Source organism: Taudactylus pleione, unplaced genomic scaffold (genome assembly GCF_031769625.1).
Source record: "Taudactylus pleione unplaced genomic scaffold, aTauple2 ptg000306l, whole genome shotgun sequence".
NCBI lineage: Eukaryota > Metazoa > Chordata > Amphibia > Anura > Myobatrachidae > Taudactylus > Taudactylus pleione.
The window spans coordinates 4069394-4076759 of record NW_028284707.1 but is presented as its reverse complement, the minus strand read 5'-3'; positions in this window follow the sequence as shown (position 1 = coordinate 4076759).

Sequence of the window (7366 nt, the reverse complement as noted above, 5' to 3'; positions counted from 1 at the left end):
GATACCGGCGAACATATTGCACGAGACTTAGAATCATTCCCCTTAGACATCAGTGTCACCTCCTGACCCCACACGAGGCCACGCCCCCCAGAGTTGTCCCGTTTTGGGGGCGTGACTGCTTGTCACATCCCCGTTGTCATCATGTTGGAGCCTCTCCGGACCCAGAGGGGAATAGGGTAACGGATGACACGTTCATGTGCTGCTAGCCGCTCTGCTATTTGAGTGTCACACCCTCGTATGGTGTCAACCAGTGCGGCCTGCACCCCCCTAGTGACACCACTGTTAGGCCCCTTTTTGTGCAATTTTATTGCTTTCAATATGCGTCAACACAACTGCAAAAGTACAGCTAAGCGCATTGTGGTTTGCATGCATTTTAAAATGTGTTTAAAAAGTATATTCAAAGCTTTAGGGTATTCTTTGGAAAACTTAGGGCCTGATTCAGAGCCGGACACTCTTTGAGAGCGCTCACTCTGAATCAGGGCATCCCTGTTTTGTTTTAAAGACGGCACCTGGCCGCTCGCTAATCTGTTGGTGACTACCTACAGCTTTAGCGAGTGGCCAGGTGATGGTCGCGATGGTCACGACCATCCCGACCATCGGGGCTTGCGATGAGACCCTTGTGGTAGGGTCTCATTCCCGCAAGCCCCAGTGAGGTTTCGGCTCTAATAGAGCCAGAAGCTCACCCACTGACATCACTCGTGATGTCAGTGGGGCCGCCCCCAAATGGCAGGCGTTCCTTTGGGAATGCCTCCGTTTGGCCAGCCACCCCCCCTTGCCCGCCTCCAAAACGGGGCAAGCTGTCAATCACAATCGACAGCTGCCCCGCTTTGGTGCGAGACCCGTAGCGATGGAGCGCCCGTCGCTGGCCGGGTCTCGCGCATGTGCACGCCGGAGCTGGCTCCGGCGTGCGCATGCGCAGTGAGGGACCATCGACACGCTTGCGAGCGCTGTGCACTCGTGAGCGGGTCTGAATCAGGCCCTGAGCTCCTTGCCTCGCCAGAAACGCTGATTAGACTCCCTCCCTAGTACAGTGCACATAGCAGTTCCTCTAATTGTCACTGATCTCATGCTCCTCTCTGCATGGGGGTGGGGGGCAATGTTATGTGTACAGGAATATCTGACAGTGATCAGCCCTTATAGGCAACACTATCAGTTAATTAGTGATAATTCCAAGTGCCTATTGTTTGCAGCACAAAGGGAAGTGTCAGCCAGTAATGATGAGAGAAGCTGCCAGCTATACATTTGTAAATGTGATCTCTAAACATCATTTGAAATGATACAATTTTGATGTAAGGGTCCCATTATGTTCTCTGCACAGAACTGAATGCCCCCCTGAATGAATCCTTTGATTTAAAGAAACAAATCAGATTGATGAACTGAACCAATAAGTTCCTTTTAGCAATTAAAAAGCCGTGTGTTAAAAATATGCAGCTGGTTAGTAAGCAGTAGTCGTAGTCGATGGTGAATTATGATGCTGTGTCTGCCTGGACAGGGTCCAAGACGCTAAAGGGCCTAGCAAGTCTCTATTCAATTTCAAGGGTGCAAATCTACCCATGATAAATGTTAAATGGAAGGGACATGCTATGTACAACGTGGCCAAAATTACAGTTTCCCTATTGAGAGCTGTCTATGGCTCTAACTAGTAGACGGAATGCCTTTAGTACTAGGGGTCTATGTACTAAGCCTTGGTGAGAGATAAAGTGGACAGAGATACAGTACCAACCAATCAGCTCATAACTGTCATTTTTCAAACACAGGGGTCTATTTACTAAGCAGTGTTAGGAGACAGAGTGAAAAGTGATAAGAAAGTGATAAGGTGCCAGCCAATCAGCTCCCAACTGTCATTTTTCAAACAGAACCTGTGAGATGACAGTTGGGAGTGGCTGTCACCTTATCACTTTCTTATCACTTTTCACTCTGTCCCTAACACTGCTTAGTAAATAGACCCCACATCCTGTAAAGTGACAGGAGCTGATTGGTTGGGACTATCTCCATCCACTTTATCTCTCTCCAAGACCCCTAAATGTACTATCCAAGTCATGGGGAGAAGGAGAACATAAAATAAAAAGTAATATAGTACTGAAATCTACCTATAGGGGAAAATATGGCACAGTACATGGTAAAATGCATGACACAAGGTACCAACAAATGAATAACTAAGAAAAACCTCAAATAAAAACTGAAAAAAGGAACTGAACTGACTTGTACAGGAAATGTGCATAAACCCATCTGTGAGACAGGTATTACAATAGGGGACGCAGCTATGCTGAATTACTGTGATGAAGGATTCTTGCTGGAACCAGTCATCTTTGTGTCAGTGGACACATGACCTTTAGGGATCCTCAGGGAATGGGTGGTGGACAGACCGAAACTGGCATAACTGGATCAGCCAGATGCCTGAACAGGACCCTTTGTGATATTTATGGAGCATGTTAAAATGCCCGTGGTGGTTTCTTGTCAACATTTTGTTATTTGCTAATTACCTGTTTCCCAGAATAATAGAGTTACCGAGGCATAGGCAAATGCAGGGGGGGTTTCCGTCTGCCTGGAAAACCCCCTCCCTAGCCCACACCTTGACCACAATAGAAACAGTAGTGTAATAGAATTTTACTAGTGCTGCATGTTCTTCTCAGTATCACAAATGAAATAATTAGCACCACCTGTGGATCTTTTAACACGTATCAGTCAGTAATAAATAACCTGTGCACCAACTAGGAGATCTGGAAAACATTCACTGTTAGGGATGTGCTGCTATAGAGCCCAATATGTACATATATGTCCAAGGCAGTGCTAGGTTCTTCTGCTGCTCCCCTAGACTTCCGGACTTGCTCCAATGCTCTGGAATTGTGCCCACATCTGAAAAAAAACATTCTGCTCAGACAGAATGGACCTACTGCCACATCTGATGGCCTACTGTGATTTCTGGTCCTGTATATGCTGGAATTATGACACACAATACACTTTGTATGACACATATTAAAGCTGGTTACGTGCTAATTATGCCCTCTTCATGGACTGGCCACTCACTTTAAAATCAAGCATTTGGAAACCCCCCTCTAGAAATCCTGCGTTAGCCACTGCGAGGCTTAAACAATCCTGCATAGCTAGCTAGTCCCCCACCACCACCACCGTGCACGGCTCCATTGGCCTTCCTTGGAGCTCTCACCATTCGCTGTAATGACTGAGCCAGGCTTATTGTACAGGCCCGAAATAGAGCCAAGTGCTGTCAGCATCTTTACTGTTCAAATACTTTAATGAATTCTATGGGGAGATTCATAAAATCTTCTATAACAGACAAGTGGAGTTTCTCTCCCCCCCCCCCCAACATACATGACCTCACCATACATCAATCCTCCCCCACAACAAACCTCCCCCCACACCGTAGCCCCTAGTCCCATACACCTCACCCACCACATCCGACACCCCTACCTCCAACAAAATGCCCATCCCTCTCACGCACAAGCAACATCGGCTCACCCCTTTCATTGCCAATCATACTCACCCGCAGATCTACCTGGCAACATCCTCCCTTCCCCCCACCTACCATTCTCACTTGCTCACGAAGTTCCCCCCCTACTCATATCCTTCTCCCATCTTGTCACTACTCACCCCATCCGCTCTGCTTTCCGGATTCTTTACATCACCCACCCGACCAACTCCGCCAACAGCCTTATTCACACTTACACCCACATAGCTCCACCCCTTATTTACCCATCAATCCCAACCTCCTGTCATCCGTTCTACCATCCTGCTTTTGTTTACATCACCGACCCGACCCACTCCGCCATCAGCCTCTGTTTACAATATGCATTCTCTCCCCTCATTGGCGTAAACCACCCATGTGCTCCACACACCCCAGTCCGTACACTGCCTCCTCCCCCCTCCCCTCACATCACACCACTAACCACTCCCCATCAGCGCCTTATTATACTCACGATGGCTGTCACCATTGGCCCAGATTACCACGTAAACGTAACAGGAACTGGAAGTACAACATGTCATGCTTGGCCTAGACCAGGGATGAGGAACATCCTGCCCGGAGGCCTTATAAGGCCCTCGGTATCATTTGGTCTGGCTCTCAGAGCTTTTATCTGCTAGCCTAATTTGGCTAGCAGGGTGCCCTTGAATTGCACACTGCAGTCAGAATCTATGCAGCAGTGCTGCCTGGAGCGTCTTTAGGATGCTTCAGATGGTCACACTGCTGCCCTTAGAGCTCCACGTAGCATCCTCAGGACAGTATGGGGGTGTGGCGCTACAATCGCCTCATTGTGTTCCCTTTGCCAGCTATATAAAGACGTGATTCGCTGCTTGGTACAGCATCTAGCTGCCCAGTGTGCCGCTGTGCTGCGATGCTATACCAGTCAGCGGTAGTGGGCAGAGCAGTGGGGACAGTCACCGACCCATGTCCCCCCTGGGCCCCCAACTGGCCCGTGTCCCTGGTGAGTAGTCTCCCCTCCTCTCGGCGCCCCTGGGAGCAGGCTCATCACAATGTGTAAATATGCATTATTTTAGTAATGCGAGAGTGCATACGTCTGGTTTCCGTCCACCTAAGCATCAGGCCTTTTGTGTTTAGGCAACCTTTAAAGTCTATAGGGTATATTTACTAAAGTGACAGTTTTTAGAAGTGGAGATGTTGCCAATAGCAACCAATCAGATTCTAGCTATTATCTTGAAGGTGCTAGTTAAATTAAGTAGAATCTGATTGGTTGCTATGGCCACTAACAGCCTTCTATACGGGATGCGGTCATAATACCGACCGCAGGGATTCCGGTGCTGAGAATGCCGGCGCCAGAATCACGACATCTGTCAGAATCCAGGCGCCGGCATCCGAAGGTAAGTAGTAGGTTTAGGGTTAGCGTTCGGGTTAGGTACCAGGGAAAAAGTTAGAGTTAGGCACTTAGGGGGAGGGCTAGGTTTAGGGTGCGGGGGGGAGTTAGGTTTAGGCACCAGGAAGGGAGGGGGAGGGTTAGGATACTGACCAACAGGTGCCGGTATTCTACCGGTATTCGGTAGTCGGAATGCCAGCGTCAGGATTCTGAACGTCGGGATCCCCAGTGCCAGCATCCGTACCCAACACTTTTATACTACCCTGCCATCTTACTGCCTATTTTTGTGGTTCAGAGTATTAATTCCCCAATTTTCCTCACACCTATCACAGGTAAAACCATGCAGATTTACAGCTCTACCTCCTTTCTAAGCATTTTGTAACTGAATAGCGAGGTTTGCATGAGCGCGCATGCTGAAAATAGCCCGCAAAGTGTGCTGTAATGTGACCCACTGAAAAATCTTCCGATTACTGCTACTAACCTGAATCGGTCCCTAAATGCTATTAAAATGTGGGAGAATTAGGAGGTCTATTTACTAAGCCTTGGATGGAGATAAAGTGAATGGAGATAAAGTACCAACGAATCAGCTGCTAATTACCATGTCACAGGCTGGGTTTGAAAAATGACAGTTAGGAGCTGGTTGGTTGGTACTTTATCCCCATCCAAGCCTTAGTAAATAGACCCGTATGTGTTTCTAGTAGACAGATTAGATGCCTTGAGATGACCCTAAACACCAGGTCACTCTGAAAAAACGCTGGATGTTTACTTACAAACCGTTCCAGTAGATGACCAAACATTGTCTAAAATTTGGCAGGTGAGCTGAAGGTCTGGTTCGCACTTACTGTTTCCATTTACAGTAAGTAAGGCACAAGCACTCTTTCTGAAAAACACTTAGGGCCTGATTCAGACCCGGTCACAAGCGCTGAGCACTCACAACCGGGTCGATGGTGGCCCACAGCGCATGCGCACGACGGAGCCGGCTCCATCGTGCACATGCACGAGACCCGGCTAATGACGGGCAATCGTCGCTCCGGGTCTCGCAACAAAGGGGGCGAGCTGTCGATGTTGACAGCCTGCCCCCTTTGTTGCTATGCGAGCGGCCAAGAGGCCGAACCAAATAAAAAAATGCCCGGCCCTGATTCAGAGCGAGCGCTCTGTCAGAGCGAGCGGCTCTGAATCAGGCCCTTAGTTTTCTATGGTCCAAGGTCCACCCCTGTTGGTTAGATGTTTTCATCTAAAGAGGTACTGCACAAACATCCGCTTCATAGATTCAGTAAAATAACTCCGCTTAAGTCTCCTCTCCCAGACGGCTTAACGATTCCAGATCCCAATATTTTTTAAGCACCATAAACGCAGACAATTATGTCAATTCAACTTGTGTCAATTATGGCATTTATCACCCTCCGTATGTAGGTGCGAATCGCTGTTTATTAGTCACAAAATGTACTCAGCAACTGGTCATGGGTTTCCCAAAACAAAAAGTACAGCACATACTTCAGCCCAAATGTAAAACATATAACTCCACTCATACTTATAGATTATATAATTCCACAGTTTTTTTTTATTCATCGCCCATTTAATAAGTTAATTTGCATATAATTGTTAATTTTGTTTTCTACTTGACTCCCTTCTGAGTAATAGTTGATTGGGGTACATGGGACTTTTTAGCAGGGGCCTCGTCTAAAGCTGGGACCTCAGCTACTTGAATTCTGACTCAGTGCTGCTTAGATGGGAATTATTATTATTATTATCCTTTATTTATATGGCGTCACAAGGGTTCCGCAGCGCCTTACAAAGTACATAAACAACTGCGCACACAAAAGACAAGTACATAGACAAATTAGCACACAAGAAAAACAGTTATTAACTGTACAACCAACATAGGATAAATACATGATTTATACATTGATGCATAACACTTAAATAAGCAGCATGGTGTCAGCAATCAAGGGTTAGGTGCTGTTGTAAATTAAAGTAGGAGTAAGAGAGGGAGAAGCACATGAGGGAAGAGGGCCCTGCTCGTGAGAGCTTACATTCTAAAGGGGAGGGGGCAGACAAACAGGGGTGACACAGAGGGGCTGGATTGTGAGGAAGGAACATGGAGTAGTGGGTTCGGATGAAAGCTGGAAAGCTTTGAGGAAGAAAGGGGTCTTGAGAGCTCATTTCAAGGTTAGAAGCCAAGAAGCAAAGTTAACATGGAATTTTGAGTTAAGACCAGGGGGACGAGGAAAGGCAGCTACTCGAGGAAGTTGGAAAAGGCCACTGATATGAGCATTGAATGCAAATAATGAAGTGGAGAGTTTAGAAGGTAAGAGTTGGTGGGAGTGACCAGATGATAAAAGTACCCCAACACCAACACTGTGGCAAACTCCAGGCCAGGGAGTGTGAAAGAATGTGAGGCTCCCAAAGGAGATAGCTGCAGAAGTGGTGTCAGATGGGTAAGTCCAGGATTTGGTGATGGCTAGGAGATTGAAGGAGTTGAATATGAAGCTGTAATGGACAGGGACCAGTAGATTATAGACAGGACTGGCATTCCAGAG